At 42.6% G+C, this 12,050-nt stretch overlaps 1 protein-coding gene across 4 annotated transcripts in view; it reads left to right on the forward strand.

Moving 5' to 3' along the window:
• Positions 1 to 9,275: 9,275 nt before the first annotated feature.
• fastkd1 (FAST kinase domains 1) overlaps positions 9,276 to 12,050 on the forward strand; it is a 97,983-nt gene continuing 95,208 nt past the window's right edge. For 3 of the 4 annotated variants that reach the window (XR_010329238.1, XM_064329872.1, XM_064329873.1), the window contains exon 1: positions 9,276 to 9,540. The gene's annotated coding sequence lies outside the window, so the exon portion shown is untranslated. The remainder of the gene's footprint in view (positions 9,541 to 12,050) is intronic. The other variant, XM_064329871.1, reaches the window with a different exon arrangement.

Consider the following 12,050-nt stretch of genomic DNA (forward strand, 5'->3'; position numbering starts at 1 on the left):
TCAGGGACGTGCGCAGACATTTTGAGGGGCTGTTGCTCTAACCTGAAAAAAGGTCAGAAGCATATGTGGAGATTTTTATTCATAGGGAATCCCATTGGTTATACCATTCATCGTTAATCATTTCCACAACTTCAAAAGACTCACCCGGAGCCCTCACACAATGTCAACAATACCAAGTTTGGATGCTACAGTGTCAAATGACAGGGGGCATAGGGCATCGTTTTGCGTCAGGTTTTTTTTTTTTTTTACGGCTCTGGGCCGCCCCATCTACCTATCAAAAGTAATAAAGGTTTGGATGATATGGCAATTTAATTTGGTCCAACTTTAGCAATTATGGGCTACTCGTATTTATGCAGCCACAACAGCAAAAATAAAACAATTTTTCTTTTTTTCCTCCAGAGGGGCAGCTCAGCCAAAGAGGGCAAATGGGCTGTTGCTCGGGCAACTTTAGCCTGGCCTTGTGCACGTCCTTGGTTTTAATCCAAACCTAAAAGCTAGCAAGCATATTTTTACTATCTAAACAAATTATTAAGCCCCTTGCTGTGAAGTGATATCATGATCACTGTCCTTGTAATTACAATCTGGAACACATAAATGTTACTGAAAAAGTAATATTTAAATCTATATCTGTTTTAGATGCATATATCCATATCAAATTCTGGCTCTCCAACAATTAAAGAATGCAACTCGTGCTGTGGACACTTATTCCACTGCTTGCTGTGCCCAACCTTCAAACCAACTAAGAAGGCAAATATTCAGAGGCGCGTGGATACACATGCAAAACAGTGCATTTCAACGGTATGCTGATGTTAAACCCATATTCCAATCTATTTGAAATGACACAAATTCTGCCTAGTCTGTTCAAACATGAGACACTTTCTTTTCTCCTCTACATATTGTTTATGCCCTGCACCTGAACAAATTGGATGTGCCCATTCTACTCCATCATCTCCTTTGTAAGCTAAGAAGTTCCTTTCAGCTGACTACATCAGAATCCGTACTACTGGCATTTTATGAGGGCTTAAAATGTACAACATTGTTAATCAGAAATTATATCTGGGTTGGTAAATTGGTGGATATGCTGTAGAACATAGTTTGTCATTGATTTATAAATAAATCAGTATACACTGGGCTTGCACTGGTGGTTTAATTATGGTACATATAGCACTGGCCTGATATGCATTCTCTGTTTGCAGTTTGCTAATACCTGACCACTTCCTGCATGTTAGCTAGGACAATCCTCGTCAGAGCACATACCTACCTCCCCCACTCAGAGCAAATCACCAAAAACCCTGTGGCCCCCCACCACAACTTCCCCTCCACCCATCTCCTTTTGCCCCCTCATCCACCAGTGTTTCTGTCCATCCCCTCAACAAGGACTTTGTGGCTCATTCCACCAGAGGCCTTGCTGCTAATATCAAAAATTAGCCTATTTTGTTCACTGGGTACAAACGAGCAACTCCTTTTTAGTCTCCTTATACTGATAGTCCGATTCAAGCCTGCATGTAAATATAGTGACTGTTTTTATCTTTTGTCTGGCTGCTGTATCCTGACTTGCAGATCACCGAATGGGTGCAATGCTACAACTGTGAAGGGTGGCCCCACACAGACTGTGCTGGTCCATCCTATCCTCATTTGAGGCATGGGACATTCTGTTGTGGATGTGAAGCTAGCGACGCCTGCAATAGGTGACCATGTATACATTCATATATGCCATTCAGAGCTTGCACAGGGATTGTGTGTGTGTGGGTGTGAGAGAAAAAGAGAGAGAATTGGGAAGGTCTGTGGAATGTCTAGGTGGTTTTATATTGTATAAGAATTTTTTATATTGGAAAAACAAAGGTCAATGTTCTCTTGTTTCAGGGCCATTGAATTGCTGCACACGCATGGCATCCAGGGTCTGTTATCCGCAGATGAAATAAAGGTGATTCCTATTCTTAAACATGAACCCTTGTGTCAAAAATAAATCAACAATTAATAAAAATTGGACCATGTTTACATTGGACATCTGCACTTAATATACTAAATATATACACATAAGTACTGCATATGTATAATGTCAATAGGCTGTCTTTGCATTTTCCCTAGTAATGCCATTAACCCTGGAACAATGGATTAATATTCTATCTGACCCTGGCTACCTCTATACAGCCATGTCATAGACATAGACCATTCTACAAATTTTTGACTATTTCTTTCTGTATTGTTAAGTCTAAATAGTCTCTGTCCACTGTATGTCTTGTGTTCTCTATACTGTATGGAATGTGCAATGAGTGAAGAATAAAATGTGTTGGCATGCCATTGCTTTATAGAAAAGGAACTTCCTTGTATATTGTTATAAAATGTTTTGACTCTGATGAATATAAATCTTATTCTCACTTCAATTCCAGAGCTTGCATGAGCAATTAAAAACAGGCATCAAGAGGTCCAACAGGATGTGCCTGTGGGAGAATCCCACGGCATCCCTGAATCTGAAACTGAGATTGAAGCCAAATATGCTTCATTTTGATGAGAACCAGGTAAATTAATCTGACATTTGTTTTACTCTGTTCTTGTGAGGCTTAACATTTTTCTTTAATATTATCTAAATGTAAAGCACTTGTAACCGGGGTTTTGAAAAGTACAATACAAAAGAAGTTATGTCAGATTGTTTAAATATGTAAATGTATTAAATCTTTAGACTGTTGAGCTTATGAAGCTGATAGAATCTCCTACCGGACAAGACAAAAAAATTGACAGAGGTGAATTCAGCATGATGGACTACCTCTTTGTTGTAATACCTCAAGAGGTAAGATGTGAATGCTGAGTTATTGCTGACTGATATTGGTTACATGATAAACAATAAGTGGCTAGTGACATGTGTTTTCTGTTTTTAAAGGTCATCATCAGGATCTTGGAAAAGAATGAGTGCTTCAGCTGCTATTGGGCAAAATATGACATGGCCAGTGAATTTCACCATTAATGGCTGAAGAAATTTGATTGTATTTATTTAGTATTATTTATTTGGATGTTTGATTAAATAAAAATCTATTGGAATAAGTGGTTTTTGTTTCATTTTTTAAAGCCTATTCAAATTTTGTCATGTCTCATTGCTGCAAAATTTCATGAGTAATTGTGAATCTTTGGTGTATGACTACATCTGGTATTTAAGTGTCCACAGTTATGTCTCAAAGTTTGAATGTGGTCAATCGTTATCTGCTTTACAAGAAAGCGTATATTCAATAAGCGTTAGTGCATCTAATCCAGGAGTGAGATTTATACTCGGGAGACTTCGGTAAGATTAGAATGAGTTTAATGAAAAAACATCCTCATTAGAGAGGAAGACTTAAATTGTATCAACTCATTAAAGTTGTACTACATGAGAAACACCAGACTGGAATATCGTAAATGCACACAAGCAGGTGTGAGAGTGTCTCCAGAGAAGAGATGACAACTCCCTTGAGGTAAACAAATGGTATCGTAGATGCGAGGGCAGGCAGGGATGTCTCAGGGTCGCAGCATACCGAGACACTTCTAAAACGAATTATAGGCCTACTGTAAGGCTACAGTGAATACATGTATATTTAACTAAACAGTCATTAAAATATGCATTATATATAATGTATACATTAAAACCCATGAAGCCAGCATTACGCGTGGCTTATAATTAGCATCTACATCTACAACCTTCCCAAATTCTCCTCTGCTGCGATCACTCCACTGGCTACCAGTTGCTGCCAGGATCCGGTTCAAAGCCCTGACCCTCGCCTACACTGCAGCCAACAGGACAGCCCCTATCTACTTGCAGGACATGATTCGATCCTATATCCCTGCTCAGCCACTCCTCTCTGCAGCAGCAGGGGGGCTTGTATCCCCTCCCACCCGAGCAAAGGGATCACAGAGCTTCTCCACCCTAGCTCCCCAGTGGTGGAACGAACTCCCTGTCCCTCTTCGAACCTCTCCCTCACTACCCATCTTCCGCCATGTTCTGAAGACTCATCTCTTCAGACTATACCTGGACTAACTACCACCACTCTGTGTATTTCATTCTAAATCCACCCCCCCCCCCCACCTTCATGACACTCGTTACATGTTCCCCCATCCCAGCACTTTTTGATCATTTGTATTTGTCTTAATACTGTAGCTTGTTCTTCTGCCTAGTTGGCTTTGCAGAGGTTAGGTCAGAATAGTGTTCACTGTGTGAACTAAACCGTGTTCTTGGCTAGAAATAGCTGTACAAAATAAGTATTGTATCTTATTGAACCTGTGTTTTGTAGTTGTCCATGACCATGAAACTCACTTTTTGTACGTCACTTTGGATAAAAGCGTCTGCCAAATAAATGTAATGTAATGTAGTATGGAGCACTAAAGTAGGCAGCATACTTCGTAAGAAACAGCAAAACAAAGCAATGAGAACAACTGAAGAACAAAAATATGCGGTGTTGTGGGCTTGTACGGTGCAGTGTGCGACAGCCTCCAGGGAGAACTTTTGGAAAACTTCTCTCTTGTTCTCCGACCTCCCCCTCTCAGCTATTGGTCCAAATATCACATGGTTGGTTACGTCACAATTGAGAGTTCAGACGGCAGACTTCACATGCTAATGTACGGAGAGTCAACGCCAATCTCTCTTCTGTAGAGATGGGAATTCTGTGAGTTCCCGCATGTTTGATGAATGGTGCTACCAAAGATATGGTGCTACTCATTTCAGCAAGTCATCAAAATGCCTAGCACACATAAGAGAAATACGAGAAAGTGGACACCCTCGTCTAAACTCCGCACTTGCCGAATGTACAGACAAAACTCTCCATTCTCCATCCTACTCTGATTTAGAGGGCGAACGTACCATCTCCTTCGCCTTTTTTTCTTCTTTTGCATAGCTAGATAAACTAAAGCCACTTTAAACACTTTAAACTTTTTGTTTTGTGTTGTGATCTCACATAGCCCTTCTATTTATACATCCAGCCGCGGGACGGAGGTCTGGGCGAGATTCCAGCCCTGGTTAATAGCTGCTTCGTAATGATTCGTAATTATTCACACCCCAGCGGTGTGGAGTGACTTTAAACGGTGCGGTGTTCTCACTGAGTATAACGCAAGGGGCAACAACTCGCCTCTATGAGTGAAGCCTTACCCCAGTGGCAACTGCATGAGGAAATATAAAGTCAATAAATTTTTCAGACAATAAAAGTCTTTCTGCGTGACTGCATTGAGACGCCTATGGTCCAGACAGAACCTCCACCCCCCACTTTTATTTTGGACTAAGACGGCCGGGGCCGCCCACAGGCTACTTGATGGCTCTATTACGCCGGCAGCGGCCATCTCCTTTACCTTTTCCTCGGCCACCCATAGCGACAACCGGTGAGGGAGCAGACGAATGGGGGCAGCTTTGCCAGTGTCAATGGCGTGTTGCACTAACCCTGTCTGCGTGCTCTCCTCATCGTGTGCAGTGAAGTGGTCAGCATTGTCGTCTAACAAGCGTTTAAGCAGGTGACATTGGTGGGGGTCGAGGCCGCCGCAGCTGCATTGCCACAGCTCATGGACGGCGCTCGCCGTCTCGATGGAAGGTGAAGTGGGCTGTGGCAGTAAAGGGGCAGGGCGATGAGGGGCAGGCAAGCTGCGTTCGGTGATGGTGGGCTGAGGAGGCGTGATGCGCAGCTGGGCTGTAGCTGCTCGGCGGTGGGCTCTTCAGGCTGTCTTCCTCTTCCTCTGGAGAGCCACAGTCTCTGTGCCGAGGGAGATGGTGGGCCCTGACACATCGACACTGGCACCCCAGCGGGTCAGAAGATCCAGGCCAATGATGGATGTCAGCTAACCAGAACGCGTGCACCTCCTCTCGGTCGCCAGCTCTCACGTGGACCGGCTTCCGGCCTCACATGCCCAACTTCTCGCCCGTTACTGACAGTAGCTAAGTGGTAGTCGGCGCCCAAGTGCTGGGTAGTGGGCCCATGGTCTTCGGGAGCGTCCCCGGCCACACCAGAGAGATGGTGGCCCCCGTGTTGACCAGGGCCTGGCAGGGTTGCCCGTCCAACCAGCAGTGGACGTACAAACCGCTGGCTTTGCCCAGCCGGCCCGCCCCCGGCTGGAACTTTTGCTCTGGTGGGCAGGGCTGGACTGGGTTTGGGCACAGGGGTCTGTGCCTGACTGAGGAGGGTTGGGTCCCAGGGCGGCGGATTCCTGACTGGGCCATCCCAGACTTGTTTCCCGCTGGGGGGAGGTTTGGGCGCCGGCGCTGGACAGTCGTGTGCCTCGTCCCCCGGTTTGTTGCAGTGGTAGCAGTGGCCCTCCCGTCCCGTTGCTCGCTGCCCGTGAGGGGGTGGCCGTGCCCAACGGACCTCCTCCTCGCAGTTGGCCACCCCGACCGAAGGACAAGCAGCTTTCTGTGGAGTGGGCTGCTCCACCAGGATGTTCTCTGCACTATGGAGTTCATTGACCAAACGATGATACTCTCCCAGTTGTGTCCTCGCTTGGTTTATTTCGTGTACCCAGCTTCAACGTCTGCGTCTGGCTGGCAGTCTACGCTGCAAAATAACGATAACAAGAAGCTTCCTCCGGTTTGCGTTTGTGTCCATTTATTTATTTTTATTTATTTATTTTTTTTGAGTTAGCGGACAGGAAATGGGGGGGGGGGGGGTTTAAGTTCACAACACGACGTCACACAAATGGGCCATGCAGTGACATGCCCACACCGCCGCACAACCCTGCCCAACGCCGCATTTAAAAAGACAAGCACGGTGCTAAGAGAATCCGACTGCACTTATGGTGCATTTGGACGGTACTCGTCAACTCGTAAAGTCGGAAATTTATCACGTGACCAAGTCGTATTGACGAGGTGTTTGCGTTTCGGCGGTCATGGCAATTGATAAATTTATCACATGAACAATACGTATGTCCCCTAGGGATGTAAAGGAGGTGGATCAATGAGATCACCCACTGTTGGTCACGATAAATTTCCAGTTTTAAAAAAATTAATAAAATCATTGATCATATTTCAATGTTACAATACATTGTATAGAAAAAATATATTTTAAAGTTGATCACATTGAAAGATCATTTTAACATCTTATATTCATAGATGAAACAGTATCAGAATAAATTTCCAGTTGTCGACCAATGTTGAAGGCAAGGTGAGGTCAGTGAAACGTCACAACTCGTAAACTCGGGTATCATGGAACTTGCCCGAGTTTACTACTGGTATTTACCACTTGGTCGGCCGTTCTAGTGCAACTTTGTGGTGGTAAACTTGGAAATAACCGAGTTGACAAGGACCGACCCAATGCACCATTACATTAGGCTACGTAATTATGCGACGGCGGATGTTATTGACATGGGTCTGCCGTGGTGAAACTACAATGTTTTGAAGATGGACTACTAAAAGCGCATCTTAGATACTTCGCCCCATGCGTTCTTCCATGTTGTTTCATGCAGACTATATAAACGTGGACAACCCGGTGAAAAATATTACTTCATTCCCAAGGTTGGAATTGAAATAAAAAAAGGAATATAGGCTACCAGTCACAAAAGTGAAACAAAATGGTTGTCACATTGAGAATGGTTTCTCATGCTCACCCTCCTGTCCACTCATATTTATCGACATGAATCCCAATTAGTAGGATTGTATGAAAAAAAATCGCAAGATTTATGCAAGATAAGCATAACATGTTAGGCCTACAAATCTACTACTGTACATATCATCATTACGGTTCAAACACGTTGAATTAAAAACATCATCTGGCTAAATATCCCTTCCTCATATCCCTTTTTCTCGAAAGACAGATTACTGTGTTATGATTAATATGCTGATTATGATCTGATTATAAGCCTATGCATATAATAGCTTAAAAACCACCACACAACTCAGTCATGTTGATCGTTTGTTTTCGTGAACAGCTGAATGGCGCGTCGCTTTAAATGTTGCTGCTGCAAGGAATTGTGGGATGGAATTATCTCCTTTCTTTTAATAAAGGATGATCCAGTGTCCCCTATGCTAAAGGAGATAAGAAAGGAAGCATTGAAGCACCTTTCCTTAGCATTTAGAGAATTCAAACAGCTCTTATCATGGCTGCCACTTAGATACTTCCGGGTCATTTCACTCAGTTAGGAACCTTCCTAAGCAAAAAAGACAATTCGGACGCAGCCCCTGTTCTTCACATTTGGCTCACGTGCTTCTGGTCCCACTAAACTCTATTGCTGCGTTCCAGACAAACTCGGAAACTCATAGCTCCAACTTGGGAGGTCGGATTTATGAGCTTGGAGCGTCGTAGATGACGTATTTTTGTAGGCCAACCCGACAGTTTCTTCCGCCATGGGTGAATGTCGAAGCTGTTATGTGCTTTAAAAAAGCAAGTTACTAACTAGTAATTTTATGAGTTCAACCCACCAGCAGATGCCTATACTAATTAATCTAAATACATTCCATGCAGAAAAGCTCAAAAGCTTCAAAACATGTTACAGTTATTTTATTTACCATTTACTGTGTAGGCAGCCAGGTTGGATGTGACGTCAAATGACGGTATGTCGGAATCTCGTGGCCTAAAAATTTTCTCCAGTTCCCGACTTGGAATTTCCGAGATGGAAGGGCGTTCCAGTGCATTTTTCCTAATTGGAACTGGGTAATTCCATGTTCCCGATGTGTCTAGAACGTGGCATATGTTCCTCTATAAGCTCCTGGTGGAGGTTGCCCAGCTTTCTGCAGGCAGGTTCTCTTGTGGACCCTTCTCTTCTTTTCCCATCGTCAAACTGAGATTATTTAATTTTCTTCTGAGGTTTAATTCCTTCGAAGGCGGCCAGAAAGTCACCTGTGGAAAGGCCAGCAAGGTGTGATATGCGGTCAGGTCCCAGCAATTGTTGATATTGTTTTAATGTAACTCGTGCATGCATTGCAAACACTGTCAGTTCAGTACCAGCTCATTTGCACACCTGATTACTACAAAAACTAAAAATTGTTACAAAATGTTAGGGGTTGTACATTTCATCTACAGATCCATATCTTTAAGATTGTACAGTCATTTCTATGAAATCACGTTCCCAGCTAATGTTGCTAGATTAAATGTAGGCCTATATTCCCTTTCATTTGGTACTGAACTGAGAATGTATAGCAATGCATGCTCGGGCTACACTAAAACACCTGCAACAATTGCTGGGAGCCTCATTTCACATGAATTACGGTATAATCTTCTAAATATATGAGCATACTATGTGCAAGTCCAAGTGTATTAGCTATAAGAAGAGAAACGACACAATTACACTTTTACACCGTTTCATTTAAGAAGCTTTTATTTTGAAATACCATAACCGGAAGTCTCCCATTGCCGCCAGCACCAATTGCCAGGTTCGCAGAGCTTGAAGTTCATTTAGTTCACGTAAATGATTCGTACAGAAAGAACGAGTTGTTCGAGAACGAGCATTTACTCTATAACAAAGAACTGGCTACCATTCTAAGCCTTGACTAGAACTAGCTAGACAGCCGTTACCAAGCTATTTCCTCTCCGTAATTAGCTAGCGAGTATCCAGAGGATGACCAACATTTACTGAGACAAACCATCCGTACTGCCAGACATTGCAGTTGTAAGTATTACCTACCAGTTGCGATAAACCCGCGTTATTCATAAAATTACTTTGTGCATTAATGTCTAACTATAGACTGCAGCAAAAATAACGATAGCTTAACCTGAGTATAAAACAAACTATCAGAATAACTCCAAAACGATTTGCTAACCAAACTGTCTAGATAACTGGTTGGTGCCAGTACAAAACTTTTGTATCTAGCTAGCAGGCTCTCTGAATAACAAACGAATTTGCTACGACGAATAGTGTTATTCCGTTCACGGGGTACTAGATAGTGCTCAAACAAATAAATAGCACTAACGCCTGGTTTGTTTGTTTATTTTATTTCAGTGTCTTACACCCTATAGGGTGCCCAGCCCATATGAGCTTACAGGACACTACTTGTTATATGCATGTGATCAAATACATTTTGATCTCATGTATATGTGGTAAAACAACCTGGTAACGTTGGTTTTATATTGGGATATTCGGACTTCCTGCTTCAATAGCTGACGAACGAAACGTCAGAATAAGATACTAACGCCAAATGGTTAACCCTGGCAACATAGGCAGTCGACTTCAACCGCTTTTTCGACAAAATTACATTGATCTTTGTGGAAATCCGTCGGCGCACCGTGTGTTTAGGAGCCGTCTACAAAGTACAGCGGCAAGAAACTTGCAAGATGTCAAAGCCATCGATCAACGTGTATACTACTTTCTTGGACGGTGGAGTAAACTTATGATGACCATACTACAGCTTTTAGGTTTGGACGTTTTGCATCTGTTGATTAATTTTTTTAAATAAGCTGGTATTAATTTTGTATAATTTTTAAAAATTTTATCAATTGTGCAATGGGATGCATTAAAATCAGCACCCCATTGCATTGCATCCCATTGACAACATTACAGCTTTTAGCTTTGGAAATATTGCCATGTTTTAATTAGGGGTCCAAGCAGCGAAGCTGGTGGAACCCTATTGTATCGGTTAGGATTATTATTATTAGGGGTCCAAGCAGCGAAGCTCGTGGAACCCTATTGTATCTATTAGGATTATTATTATTAGGGGTCCAAGCAGTGAAGCTGGTGGAACCCTATTGTATTTGTTAGGATTATTATTCTTATTTTTCTCTGCTAAAAGTGTCTGAGGCTCAGACCACCTATTGGGACCACCTATGTCTGCCATATTGTTTGCCCGCCATTTTGACTTTTTAGTTGCGGCGCGGGAGCTTTCTCCGCTAAAAGTGTCTGAGGCTCAGCAACCATAAGTCCTAGACCACCCAAATTTGCTAGGTGGGTTCCTATGGCCCTCCACTACTCAGGTAGTACACATCACCTATGTCGGCCAGATGGTGGAGCTATAACAAAGGGTCATGCTTAAAAGGTCATTACTCCCACACCATAATTCAGAAACACAAAACTTCATCGACCTGTGCATCTGAATGTGCTCTACAACTTTGCAATTGGGACTACCTATGTCCGCCATAACAATTGTTAGTGGAAGTGCTGCAGCTCTACGTACACGCCGGGATCTAAGTGTTACGACATAGTGAAGGCCTTTACAGCAAGCAGCTAGGAGACATCCATGGCAACGCAGCTAAGTAATCCGACACCGTCGGGTCTAGTTTTTATCACTGAGGGGAGGGTCTGACCTTCATAATGGACAATGTGATCTATCTGCATTCATAAAAATATTCTTTCACCACTCAAAAATCGTGTTCCGTCACAGCAACAAGATAAACCCGACAATAGCCCTAAGATATATGCCAATACAGCAGTGAAAACGCTACTCACTGAATAACGAAATAAACGAGACATGAAAATGAGTGTTTTTACATAGGTTAGTGGTATTCTATAATGTGGATATTTCACACTGTAATGTAAGCATTAGTTAGTAGTGTAATTGTTTTTGTGATGCATGCAACAGTGATGACGACAGTGTTGGAAGGTTGCCAAAACATGATGGATGGTTGAAAATTGTTTTCATATCGTCCCACCCCTGTCCATCATTATGCTGAGAAATAGCTGAACTATTTTTATCGATTGTATTTGAGTTTCTCTGCAAACGCGCAAAAACATGCTGTTATAATAAAACAATGACGGTAAATATAGCATATAGTCCGCTACGTTCCATTGCTACCATAATATGATAATTTCTTGTGTCTACAGCTGCAGTTTCTCGCTGCAATTACTAATATTGAATATAAACAAAAGACGCAATTTAGGCTGTCGTCTGCCAATGTCAAAATAAATAATACAGTACTCTGCGGGCAGCACGCAGGTAGCATGTTTTTTTCAATGTCGTATTTATTATTTGAAAAATGTATTCTTATTCTATCTGTCTCTGAAGCGCTCTGAAATGTGCATTCTCTGCTAAGCTGAGCAATGGATTGGAATACGTGTCTGACGTAGTGTTGCATGGTATACCGAAACTTCAGCACTTTTTTGGTACTTAAAAAAAAAAAAAAAACAAAACAAAAAAACGGTTTGGTATTAGAATTTTCCGACGTTCGGTACTTTTAGGTCAAATGTAA

Source organism: Anguilla rostrata, chromosome 3 (assembly GCF_018555375.3).
Source record: "Anguilla rostrata isolate EN2019 chromosome 3, ASM1855537v3, whole genome shotgun sequence".
Lineage (NCBI taxonomy): Eukaryota > Metazoa > Chordata > Actinopteri > Anguilliformes > Anguillidae > Anguilla > Anguilla rostrata.